This window comes from Mustela erminea, chromosome 13 (genome assembly GCF_009829155.1).
Source record: "Mustela erminea isolate mMusErm1 chromosome 13, mMusErm1.Pri, whole genome shotgun sequence".
NCBI lineage: Eukaryota > Metazoa > Chordata > Mammalia > Carnivora > Mustelidae > Mustela > Mustela erminea.
Genome location: NC_045626.1, coordinates 73,229,666 through 73,243,555, shown reverse-complemented (window position 1 = coordinate 73,243,555; position 13,890 = coordinate 73,229,666). Strand labels below are relative to the sequence as shown.

At 45.1% G+C, this 13,890-nt stretch overlaps 1 long non-coding RNA gene across 1 annotated transcript; it reads left to right on the top strand.

Moving 5' to 3' along the window:
* The first annotated feature begins 641 nt into the window (after positions 1 to 641).
* Positions 642 to 6,482, top strand: LOC116572389. The gene is made up of 4 exons (XR_004278286.1): positions 642 to 727; positions 3,376 to 3,484; positions 4,235 to 4,359; positions 6,442 to 6,482. It is a non-coding gene; the product is annotated as an uncharacterized LOC116572389 (long non-coding RNA).
* Positions 6,483 to 13,890: the final 7,408 nt, after the last annotated feature.

The following is a 13,890-nucleotide window of genomic DNA, read 5'->3' as shown; positions in this document are numbered from 1 at the left end:
TCATGATCACTGTTCTATACTTTTGCTGCAGCTCCCCAAACCCCTTTCCCCTGTCTATCCACCTGTCCATGCCACTTGAATGCTGCCTCCAGAGACTGCCTTCACTAATAATAATGGCAGTCATATTAACTGAGCACTTATCATGTGCCAGGCACCCCGTTGAATGTCAAGCATGGATTACATCATCTGCTCTTCTCTATAACTCTGGCTTGTATATTTTTATTACCATCTTCCCCGTTTTATGGATGAAGACAGCAAAACTTAGAGAAACTGCATAATATACCCAAGAATACACAACTCAGAGACATGGATATGGGATTTGAATGTAGCAGGCTGGTTCCTTAGCTTCCAAACCATTGAACCACCTGATTCCCATCAGCAATGCAGCCTGATCAGTCACTGTTTTCCCTGGACTCCTGTGGATCCTTGCTGCTCATGTGTCACAGACACTTCAACATGGCATCCATATCCTTTAAAATTGGTTCCTGACTCATCTCCTAGACTCTGCTTCCTACCTCATCTTATTCCCATTCACCCCACTCTCCAGCCACATCAAATTCTTCAATTTATGACATCACAGTAACACACTTTGGCATGTGCTGTTCCTCCCCTGAGCACAGTGACTCTCCAGTCAAATTCCTACGCAGCCTTGAAGACCCAGCCCCACAGTCCTGTCCATCCTAAAGCCATGGGTGGTCTTTTGCTCCCTGCTTTGGTCACTGCTGAGGTACTCCTTTCCTACTTGAATTTAACCTTGTCACATTGTGTTGTTTAAGGCACTGGAGATGAACATGGACTATGGACTCAGAACTTCCAGGTCCACATCCAGCTTCTACTACTACTAACTGTGTGTGACCATGCTCAGGTGACTTTGCCTTTTTGACCATTGGCCTCCCCACTTACAGAATGGCTCTGATGACAGGATCACCTGCTCTCACAGGGCTATCCTAATGATGCAGGGACTTTCTTGGTTACTAGAGAAGAGAGGAAAGAGGTTGTCCCAGCTCACCTGGTCACTGATCAACCTTCTTCCAGGTGTGGCCTGGATCTAAGGCTGCTGCTGTGTTTGCTTGAAAGATAGAAGGGGCTCAGGTGTCTATAAGAGTTTTCTGGCAAGGGCATAGACTGTGTAGGTTTTATCTGAAAGGAGAAATAAGCCCCAAAGACAGGGTCAAAGGGCCATAAGACACAAGTTTCTCAGGGACCTGGCAGGTCCCTCAGTTTCAGGACAGAGGTCTAATATCATAGAGCATGTGCAGGGGCTGGGATGCGATCTTCTCCAGCCAGTCCATGCCCCACCTGGGAGTCTGTGGAGAGGTCACAAGACAACTGTGAAACTCACTGACACAGCACCTAGGACAGAACAAGTGCTTTATAAATGTTACCTATTTTTAATCCCAGGAACAGTACAGACCTGTTCTTTATCTTCTGCTTGAGGCATCTCCCCATGGTCTTGCTGGGTTGAGAACTGGGGTCATCTCCCTAGCCACAAAAAGAACAGTTTGCTGAGGCAAAGGGTCCTCCTGCGCATTTGAAATGACTGATGAGAAACGGGTGTGCACGCATGCACACCTGAACCCCATCTAGTGAACACCACTCTGCTGCATGCACACACTCACATACACACATGCACATACAGGCACACATCCTGGGGGCAGCTGGTTCTTCCTCCGTCTTCTTCAGAGCTGCATCTCCTCCATCCTCTCTGCCTCGCCTCTCTGTTCTAACTCATACCAGTTGCCTCAGAAAAATTTTGCATCCTTTCCACACCCACCACTACATTTCTAGCTGACAGTTTCCTTTCCATCCATTTCTGAGCCACCCACTGTCCCACCCCAGTGCCAGGGACTTTCAGAAGCCCCAGTCTTCTTTAATGGAGGGGAGATGTTGCTGCCTACAGCCAGGTAGAGAGAGCTACCACCGAGTAGCACCACCATCTCTGACTGGCATGATGTTCTCTGTTGGGTTGAGAGCAAAAGCTTAGCTGTGTTCTCTGCTGAGGGCTGAAGACCCATGTCACCTGGGGCTCTGGACCTTGCACATGTGGGCTCCTTTGCCTAGAGCTGTCATTCCTCCACCTCCTCGTCCCTTTTCTAACTCCTCCTCCAACTTCAAGACTCTTCCTAGACATTTGCACCTCCAGGAAGCCTTCTCTGATCCCCTGACTGAATTAGGTGTCTCCTCTGGACTCTGCTTCCCCCAATAGAGCACTCAATGTGCCAAATCATGATTGCCCCATTATTTCCATGACCTGGCACATAGGAGCCCCTCAATCTGTTGTTATTTAGATGAATGGTGAAAAGATTGCTCTCTGCCCCCAGAGAAGTATGATTGTGTCATTCTGGATGATTTTCCAGAAAGCCTCCCCAACCTACTCCTTATCACAGGAACAGCCACACCAGGCTGCTGTCCAACTTGGAGTTTTCCAGGTCACAATATACGGGTCCGCACTACAGTGATGGCAGAAGTATCTGAGAATCGAGTTACACTTTCTCTACCCAACATGATCCCAAACTGCCCTAGTAATCTCAGCTCCTGTAGCCTGAGCCTGAGCTCACATAGCCAAGAGCTGTCTGCTGACTCCATGAGTGAATTCTCAGTGGGCTTAGGCAGGGACAGGGTGAGGGTCCAGTGGGGGTCTGTGAGTTGTTACTCTTCTCTCTTTCCAGATATCGAAGTGTTTTCCTCCCAACATGGAATGGTCTGCTGGGTCCTTCCCTCCCCTGGACAGATTGTAATCAGAGAAAGGGGACCCACAGGTTCTTTCTTCTAGGGCCATGAGGAGGCTGTCCTATTATGTTTGCCTCTTATAAACTCCTTCGGGGCACCTGCCATCAAAGACCATGGGAGTTTGGGTCCTAGGGGGATAATGTTCTGTTGCACAAACATACATGGTTTCTGCCCATTGTTATCCAAACATTGCCTTTTGTAGGGAACTTTGATGAGAGTTTTTTTTTTTTTAACCCAACATCCATGAAAGAGCTTGGATGAAAGAGCAGCTTGTATTCTCCAGATAGATATATGTGTGTGTGCCCATAGAACAAAAATATATGTGTTCCCATGAGCTCTTCTTATACTGTGACTGACACTACTTGCACTTCAAAGGGGGTCTATGTCCACTCCTTTGAACCTTAGCAGGGGCAGGTGGTTGCTTCAATCAGTAGAGGGAAGTGGAAGACATGCAAAGGGACCTCCAGCGTGAAATCATGAAAAGAATTCCAAGGATCTCTCCCTGAGCTCTCTGCTCTTTCCCTCTCCTCTTTGCTGCTGCTGCTCCTCCTCCTCCTCTTCCTTAGTCTTCTTCTTCTTCTCCTTCTTCTCCCTGTTCTTGTTCCTCACTTCTCTCTCTCCCTCCCTCTTCACTGTGGAATCCAGCCATCGTGCCCTGAAGAAGCCCAAACCAGCCAATGCTGAGAGACCACATAGAGAGAAACCATGCAGACAAGAGCAGAAGCTGCAACCTATCATCTGCATCAACAGATTGGTGAGTAATGAATGAATGAGACTGCAGATGGGTGCAGCCCCAGCCTTCAAGTCCAGCTGAGCCCCCAGGCACCATAAAGCAAAGACAAGCAAGTCCTGCTGTGCCCTGGTCTGAATTCCCAGCCCCCCAGAATCCATGAGTTTACACACCATTGCTTTACATAGCTGAGTTCTGGGAGAATTTGCTTTGCAGCCACAACAACTCGAACAAGACTGGAACAAAAATATGTGGAGGCTCAAAGAAATTGCAGGTGGACAGGATTTGGTCTTGGAGGCCATCGACCTCGCGTTTCTTTCTAAGCAAAGGCTTTAAAATCAGAACACATCAACAACACGGGAATATCAAAAGTGACCACCTGGAAGGATTATGACTAATCATCCCATCCTGTAGATGAGGAAACAGAGCCCAAAGGGACTTGCCCATGAAATGATCAAGCAGAGACTCACATCCAAGTCCATAAAACAGTTGGCAAATGATCCTTGTAATGTAAGGATTTATCAGGTACCTCTCATGTATCAGGAGCTTCATCTACATTGCTACAGACTCCTTCGATGTAGCCATCATGGTTCCCATTTCACAGATAATAAAGTTAAGGTTCAAGGAAAGGGGAAGTGACTTGTCTGTGGTCAGATAGACAGGAAGTGTTGGCCCTGAGTCCAGAACCCAGATCTGCACCCCTACCCTCAGTGGCTTCTCAGAATTTGAGCTGCTTGTTCCCTTACTGCCACTTCCTGCTTTCCCTTATCCCAGGAGCACAAGTGATGTATTCAGTGCTGCATGCCCGTGGTTAAGACCCTCAACTAAGCTGATAGAGGGTGTGGCTACTGCCTTCCAAGTTAGCTTTCATCCACTCCTTACAACCTGTGTGATTCTAGGTAAGATGTCACCTCACCTCCTTGAGCCTCAACTTTCTTGTCAGCAAAATGGGATTAAAATGCCTTCTTGCTCTAAATAGCAAATGAAACAAGGCATATGAGGGGTCTGGAAAGGCTCTCCAATTAAACAGTAGGTACCCCCTCTAAGGCGGGATTCTTCTCCTAATTCTCCTTCCCCCAACTTTTTTTTTTTTTTTAAGTAAGCTCCACACTGGGTGTGGCTTGACCTCCTGGCCCTGAGATCAAGACATGAGCTGAGGTCAAGAGTTGGACACCCAATGACTGAGTCACCTGTGGGCCTCCTAATTCCCTTTCAAAACACCCCCTTCCAAAAGGATTTTCAAGCACTGACAGCTGATTGTAATTGAGAGCTTACTGTGTGGTTTTATATAGGCATGTTTTATATAAATTGCATGTAATCCTCAAACATCACCATGAGGTCGAGATACCATCAATATCTTTACAGATGAAAAAACAGAGGCACAGAGAAGAAAAGTTTTTGTGTTCATGCCCTAGGGCTGCTGTAACCAAGTACTGTAAATTGGGTAGCTCAGGACAACAGAAATACTGTCTGACAGTTCTGGAGGCTAAAACTCTGAGATCAAGATGCCTGGCTCGATCTTCAGGGTTCCTTCCAGGGGCAGTGAAGAACCTGTTCTGTGGCTCTTCCTTAGTTTATGGGATTGATGGCAATTTTTGGCAATCTTTTACTTGTAGAAGCAGCACTCTGATTAGTGTTCATCTGCCTATGGCATTCTGCCTGTGTGTGTGTCTGTTCCAAGTTTCCTCTTTTGATAAAGACACCAGTCACATTGAATTAGGAGCCCATCCTACTCCAGCATGACCTCATCTTAATTAATTACCTCTGCAATGACCCTATTCCTAAATCAAGCCACATTCTGAGATATGGAGAGTTAAGACTACAACATATGAATTTTGGAGGGTGGGGAGGGGACATTTAGTCCTTAACAGTTGTCTTAGCCAAGATCTCACAGCTAATAAATAGTGGAACCACACTTCAAGTACAGTCAGGCTGGCTCCACCATCTGTGTTCTTGACCATGCTGCTGATGTGAATGGCCCATCTGAATGTCCCATAGACAGTGGAAGCAAAAAGTTCCCTGGAAGAAGACATCACTTGAAAGCCGCATTGTGCTGCCTTGAAAGCTCTCTGGCTCCCGAAGACCAGCCCCCGTCCTGGTGGTGACTCAGAGGCAGCCTAGGAACACCGGGGGTGGCTTCTCCAACAACGCCACCCAAGCACGAGAACAGTTCGTTTGCTAAAGTAATTAAAAACATAATCTGCGCTATTAAATTCCTCCTCTATTTTTCTGCTGTTCGCGTTCCCCGGTGTGCCGAGTTAGATGTCTTCCCTAATCATTGCTGACATGTCAGCTCTACCCCCACCTTCCTCCCGAACTGCCATCCTTAGAGATGATGGGGGCTCTAGACAGTTTGTTTTAATGTCAGGATCTACATCTCTCATAATTATATACACACACCCCATTTGCTGGGAATTTACCGCTCAAATAAGAAAGCCAGTTTGACAGCTCTGACACCCCAGCCCTCGCATCAGCTGTAGACAGGGGTGCATGCTAAGGGCACGGGTGCCACTCTCCTTGTGCTGGGAGTTCACTCTGAGCTGGCTTTTAGTGGCATCAACTGACAGTCTCTGCTGAGTTGCAACTGCAGGAGTCAGTCCTCAATAGCCCAGACCATACAAGGGAAGATCACCCAACCCACCCACACCATCTCTCCCACAACACATTCTCTACTGGAGAAGAAAAAATGACATACACACTGAGGAACATAGCTGGCTCAGTTGGTTGGGTGTCTGATTCTTGATTTTGACTCAGGTCATGATCTCAGGGTCATGGGTTCTAGTCCTGCATCAGACTTCAAGCTCAGTGGGGAGTCTGCTTGATGATTCTTCTCCCTCTCCCCTGACCTTTCCTCTGCTCTCTCTCTCTCTCTCTCTCTCTCAAACAGATGAATAAATCTTTTTTAAAATGAAATGTGCATATAACAGAAGGTACTCTGGTTCTCTGTTGGTTGGAAGCATTTTTTTTTTATTTCTTTTCAGTGTACCAGAATTCATTGTTTATGTACCACACCCAGTTCTCCATGCAGTATGTGCCCTCCATAATATGGAAAGTGCCTGGTAAGTGACTATTATTGTCAGCTTTATCATTTTGTCACTATCATCATCATCACCATGGCATGATCCTATGGGCTGAGAACATTCTGGGAAGAACTTGCTGGCAGCCAAGATGGTGAGATCCAAGAAGGCCACTGTGGGAGTATATGACTTTGTGTCTCCTGCTATATTCTCTGCTGTGGTCCCTGTGCAAAGGAGGAGGGAAGAGGGTGCAGGAAGACCTGTCCAGACTTTCTGAGCTAATGAGGGAGAGCAGATGGGGCTAGGAACTCCAAGGATGATTGTAATCAGAGTGTCGGGCTGTAGGAGAGCAAGGTCATAGCCTTCTACAACATCAGGGCTCCCTACAAGTGCTGTGGCATCTGGCAGAGTCAAATTTGAATCTTGGCCCGGCCTCTTCCTGGCTGTGGGACCTAAGCCACTGGCCTGTGTTGCTTAGTTTCCTCTACAAAATGGGAATGATACCAATAGTATCTAACCCCCTAGGGTTGCTTTTGCAAATTAAATAAGATTCTTAGGGTAAGTACTTAAGCAGAGTGTCTAGCACATAGTCAGCACTCAAGAACTTAATTCTGTTATTAGTCCCCATCCCCACTCCCCCCCCCATAGAAAATTCCTGGCCTCCAAATCCCAGACACAGTAGGAAGGCTAGAGCTTTGTGCCTGCAGATCTATTTTAATTTATTTGGTTCTGCCTGTACCTCCTCCTCAGGGTACCTGCTTCTTTGGATGAAGATTTGAATTGTTACCTCCCAGAGCCAATAATACATCTCACCTCTCTGCAGACAAAGGTAAATATAATTAAAAAGTGATTATAATCTGGGACTACATTCATAAGCTTTGCTAGACCTAATTATACAGCAAGTGCAAGTCTCTGGGCATTGAATCCTTTCTGGATGGGATTTACTGACACCGTCTGTTGCGTGTGGTGAGCAGGTGAGATCTGTGCCATGGGTGGTGGTGTCAGTGCCGCAAGAGGGGCACTGACCCAGGTTGAGCCATGTCCAGACTTCGACGATGGCCCTGGTCCTGAGTTTGTTCATCCAAGGAGTGTTTATTCACATCTTCCATCGATCAGGTCCTGCTCTCAGGTCTTATTAGGGGCAAGGGACTTCTCAGTAAAAACATAGTGATAAATTTGTCAAAGAGTATTGGTTCACCATGAGGATATAAAGATGGCAAATAAGCACATGAAATGTTGCTCCACATCATTAGCTATCAGGGAAATGTAAGTTAAAACCACAATGAGATATCACTACACACCTACCAGAACAACTAAAATTAAAAAATGGTGATACCACCAAGCGCTGGCAAAGATACAGAGAAATCAGATCATTCATACGTTGCTGGTGGGAATAAAAAATGGGACAGCCGCTCCGGAAAAGAGTTTTGCTATTCCTTATAAAACTAAGTAGGCAAATGTCATAAGATCTGGCAAATTGCACTCTTGGGGATTTGTCCCAGAGAAATGAAAATTTATGCCCACTGAAAAATCTGTACATGAATGTTTATAGCGGTTTCATTTGCAAGAACCCCAAGTGGAAACAATCCAGATGTCTCTCTGCGGGTGAATGGTTGAATAAACGATGGTCTGTCCACATCCAGAATAGTACTAAGTCATAAAAAGAAAGAACTATCAATGGTCACAACTCAGAGGGGTCTGTGAAAAATTATGCTCAGTGGGTAAAAAACACAAACATCTAAAGGTTATTATCTGATTCCATTTATATAGCATCCTTGAAATGACAAAAATGACAGAAACAGAGCACAAGTGAGGGGCTGCTGGGGTGAAGGAGGGGATGGGGGCAGGTGAGAAGCAGATGTGACCTAAAAAGGGCAACAAGAGGGGTCTTTGTGCTGATGGAAATGTTCTGTGTCTTGTGTCAATGTCAGCATATGGGGTGTTATATTGCACTACAGTTTTGCAACATGTTACCATTGGGGGAACGGGATAAAGGATGTCTTATTTCTTACACCTGCGTGTGAACCTACAGCTCTCTAAAATAAATACATAATAATAATAATTTTCTTTCAAAAAAGAACATTGGCTCCGTATCTAAAACCTTCCAAAGCTTTCTATTGACTTTGTGATGAAATCCAAACTCTCGTCGTCTTGGCCTTCAGGCCCTGCTGACTGCCCAAATCATCCCATGATGCCCCATTCTTCAGACCCTAGCCACCCTAGCAGCTTTTGTTTTATTTCTCATCCTTTTCAAGCCTTCCTCTATGGCATTCCCCTCTCTATAGTATGTTTTCTCCCTCACTTTTCTCTCTGTTGGCGCCTTTTCATCATTTCCGTTTCAGCTTAAATGCCACCACCTCTTGGAAGCCTTGCTTAATTTCCTCCAGAACAATCCCCTCCATTGATCTTGCTCACTGTCCACTTTGCTTTTTTTGTAGCTCTTAAAGCAATTTATAATTATTAGTGTATTGCCTGGTTTGCTTATTTATTCCTTTAGTCTTCTCTGCTATGCTACTGCCTCTTAAGGGAAGGGACCACCTCAACCTTGCTAACTAGCGCTTCCCGAGAGTCAACTGAGTAGCTGGTACATGGTAGACTCCAGAAATATTTGCAAGCAGAAGGAGGGGAAGAAGGGAGACCAGCAGGAAAGGAGGGAGGAAGGGAGAGAGAATGAGAGGCAAGGAGTGAAGGAGGAAACCGGGATTGGCGGGAAGGAAGAATGGTTTGGGGGGATGTCAAGAGGTGACATCAACAGGACTTTTACTGTGGGTGATGACATCTGGCTTTGACTTTGACTTTGATGACACCTGGTTTTGACTTAAGCATCCTGGCAGTTTCAGTTATCAGCTGTCCTTCTCGAGGAAGAAAGTGTTTGTGATGGCGGAAATAGGACAAATAAAAGTTCATTTCTGATGTATTGATTTCCTTCATCTGCCTGCCTCCCCATGTCCTTCTGTCATTGGTTATCTTAGGCATACAGAGGCGTCCACATAGGACAAGTGACAAGGCAGCTAAGGAAAGGGGATATGGTTAAAGGTGAAAATGAAAATGATTGATCCCTTAAACTTTTTTTTCTATAAACTCAAGGATGTGGGCATAGATTTTTTAGTTAGAATGCAAGGGCAGGTTACTCAAATTAGAGGGCTGAAAGCTCTCAGTGGAAAGGATGGGGTAGGAGGAAGGGAGAAAAGCAGAGAAGGAATGTATTTTGTTCTATAGAACCAAGAGTGCTGGCCAAGGAGACACCCAGCTGGGGGTTTTGCCTGATAGCCCCTTGTGTGCCCCAGTTTGACTGGGTTTGGAGCCGAGGACCTGTGCAGAAGCTCTTGTGAGCTGTCCTGAATTACTTTTAGTTCATTATAATACTAAGATCTCCTTTGGGTAGGGTTTGCTGCCATCTTTTTGAACACACCCTGTGTGCGCTAGCATATTGACCTGGTAGGCATGAGCCATTGAAACATTGTGCCTAAGTAATAGAGTATATGTAAGTTCCTTAATGTATATGCAAATTCCCCACCCCCACCCTCTAATACACTGATTGAAAGCTTCCTGCACTAACCCACCTGGAGTCAGTGCTTTGGGACCTAGTTCTCAGTCTCCTTACTTGTAACAACTAATAAAAACTTCTTGCTTTCAACACCTCCTTGGGTTGTGTTCAATTTCATGCACCCCAAGCAGCCAAACCCTTGAGTTCAGTTATACATTCACTACTCTCATGGTGGAAGGTGAGGATTTTTCCCTCAGCGTGTTTTTGCTACTGGAGTTTCATAGGATTTTTTTTTTTTTTTTTTACAAAGCCAGCGTTGTGTGACAGGCACTGACTCTGAATCTTCACGGTCATCTGTCACACCTAATTGGATCATGGGAGTTTTTTGGGTTTTTTGGTTGTTGTTTTTTGGGTTTTTCTTTTGGGTTTTTGTTTTGTTTTGTTTTTGTGTTTTTTTGTTTTTATTTTTGTTTTTTTAATCCCAGGAACTTTCCTTTTCAATGATTCTTGGTATTGCATTCGTTTTCCTGTGCATAGAAACATTGCCCCTTCTTTTCACACTACATTTAATGTAATCAGTTTGCTTAATTAAATTGTATAATTATAAGAACAAGGGCAACTAGCATAAGCAGGTTTGGGAACAGACACCACTGACTTGGAGTAAGAGTGCAGCTTGCTGGGGGTGCCAAGGGCTCTGGAGAGGGAATGAGGGGTCTACTTGCCATCAGGGGGTGGCTGGTGTTGGTCATCATGATTTACATAGTGAATGAGAGCCTGTAAACAAGGTAAGTTGGCTAGGAGGATGTTGGCTAAGACTCAGTTTTTACTTAAACAGTTAGTTCAATATTCATTGAATGAATGAATGAAAATCAAGATCTAGTCTCAATCACCCCTACCGGCCTCAATATCTTGCCTATAAAATGGGCCTGAGGCTGGCTAAGCGACAGTGTTGTGGGGGACATGAATGTGGACAAAGTGTCAAACCCTGGCATCTGGCTCCTGCCCAAAGCTGGAGATAGAGTACATCTCTCCAGAGCCTTCACTCTGCGTGTCTGCGTGTTGATGACTGTACAAAAGCAGCCAGGATCTCCTTTGCTACTCTCCCTGATGCTCCAAAGACATAACAGAGAAATGTGACTGATGCTATCCCCCAAACTCAAAGGCCAGTCTAGTTCCTCCCTCCTGGAGAAACCCGACCCAGTCCATTGAACAGAAATGACTCAGACCTTGAGGTCAGGCAGACTGGGTTTGAATCCTGATTTCACTTCACGTTGGTGGTCTTCTTGGGCAAGTGGCTGCCAGAGCCTTAGTTTCATCATCCGTAAAATAGGAGTGAAAATATATGTACGTGAAGCACCACATTTCATGTAGTTCCCTATTATGATTATCGTTGTTGTTTCTATTGAGAGCCGGGAGACACAGGCAACCCACTGGACAGCCCCAGGTTGTGCAACAATGAACGTTGCTTTTATGTCCTACAGAGGAAAAAGCAATTTGCCATTTCCTCTCCCACTTGGGTTGATTTCAGTTTCCTTCTGATTAATATTTATGAGGCTGGCTTTGTGCCGTTGCAGGGAAAGGGCCTGTTTGTTGAGCAGAGGTCCATAAATCTATATGGTAATTACCCTCCCCTCTGTTCCAGTGCCCCTAGAAGAAGAGATAACTGAAACAAGGGGCCCATGAGTTTAATGGGCAGGGTACATTAGCCATGGAGAAACCAGGTGTACAAAACCTCTTCAGGAAATGTGTCAGGGGAAACCAGAGTTTCCCAAACTTCCGTAGTGTTGGGATCAGAGGGTCCTCAGAGGTTGTCTGGGCTGATTTGCTCCCCTGGCATCGATTCCACTTGCTCTGGTGACACCCTTCCCCGGACTTTACATGGGGAGCCATCCTGCCTCACCTGCAGGGGAATCCAAGAGTCAGATCTGCTCAATCAGCATAGTCCAGCCCCCTTCTCCACAGCGATTGGTTTATAAGGGCACATGACTTAAAGCTGGTCCAATCAGAATGAACCTTGGGACTTTATCACAGAAGAGGTGCTGGTTAGCTGGGACCCTCTCAGATTTGGCAGTGCTACAGGGGGCTACCTGGAGAGAGCCCGCCCAAGAAGCAAGCCAAAACAAAACCTCTGGAAGACAGAAGAAACCAATTCTGGGTGACAGCATTTGAGTATGAGACAGCTGTGCCTGAAGTCCTACTCCCTAAACTTTACAAGAACCAATAAATGGTTATTATTGCCTTAACCCAGTGGAGTTTACCTTCTTTCACTTGCAATGAGAGAATACTATGAGAGTTTACACCTTCATTTGATGGAGAAGGATATTGAAGCCCAAAGAAAGGACATGGCTTGCCCATGGTCCCCCAGGAAGCTTGTACTGGAATTCAGTATGGATTGATCTTTGTGTTCTTATTGATCTTTGTGTTTATTATTTATAATGTTGGCGGGGTCTGAGGATATAGTATATTCATACACTAACTAGAAAGTGTATGAATTAGTAAACCTTTCTGGGAGGCATCATGGCAACAGAATAGTTAGAGGTCCTGTTGATTGATATATATATATATATATATTTGTAATTGCTATATCCAGTGTGGGGTTTGAACTCACAACCTTGGATCAAGCGTTTCATGCTCTCCCAACGGAACCTACCAGGCGCCTCTCCTGTTGCAATTCAATAAAATTATACAGGAGCCCTAGATGCGTATATCCTGCCTAAACATATGTATATCTTCCCACCTTGGAATTCCCTTGAAGAATTTGTACTAAGGAAGTAATCTAATGAGTCAAGGAAGATTTAGACACAAAGATGTTCGTGACCATATTGTTTCCAATAGTTGACATTTGGAGGAGGAAAAACCTTAATAGGGAAAATGGTTAAATATGCAAGATACATCTATAAAATAGAATCTATAGAATGACTAAAATCATGTTTTTGAAGGGCATTTTATCACACAGGAAAATGTCCATAATTTATTAAGTGAAAAAGGCAGGTGGCAACCTGATTTATGACACCATGTGACCCAAATTAAGGGAGGAGACAGTAGTATTGACGTACATCGGTGTAAGTGAATGCAGCATAGAATATAGACAGCAAGAAAATAAGCCAAAATATTAGCAATGTTTATCTCTGAGTAATATTTATTTGCTTTCTTGTGCTTTTCTGTGATTTCCAAATATACTACAATGAACATGTGTTACTTATGTAATCAGAAAAAAAATTGAAGTGTAATATAAAAAAAAAGAATTGAAATGATGCAGGTTGGTAAGGAGTAACTGGGCCAGCTGGCAATGGGGATGTGGTACAGCCTCTGTCAGCCACTTTGTGGACTCCACAGAGACTCCAAAATAATTACCTCAGCAACAGAACCGCATCCATAACCTAAATTATTACAGTAGCAAACCTGTACTAAACTTGCGCTCAGAGCCAGGCAGAACACTAAATGTGCTATATAGAGTCTTAATTCTCTCAACGACTTCTAAGAAAAGGCATTATTAGTCCCATCTTACAGATGAAATAGCTCAGTCTCAGAGAGGGTGAGTGTCTTGCTCCAAGACACAGAGCGGGGCAAGTGGCAATGTTGAAATTCAGACCCCATTTATCTAATTCAGAATTTAGCTTGTGATGGCTCCAGCTCTTCTCTGGCCTAGGAGAGGCATGGAGTGGCCCCATTTCCCAGGGGAGGTGAGGGTTGTTTGGCAGGGTGAAGTCGTTTGCCCGGGATCACACAGGTGGGAGATGGCCCATGGTTTGTCCCCGAAGCCAGGGTGCCACCTACTGCCTTGGCTGTCGCTGGACGTTGCCAACCTCAGCTGTGTTCCCAAGCCAGCCTCTATTCCTCAAGTAAGTGTTGAAAGGGCCTTTGAGAAGGCAAGTGGAGGAGAAAATGCCCCAATTCCAACTGACCACTCTGGAAATGGTGCTCCT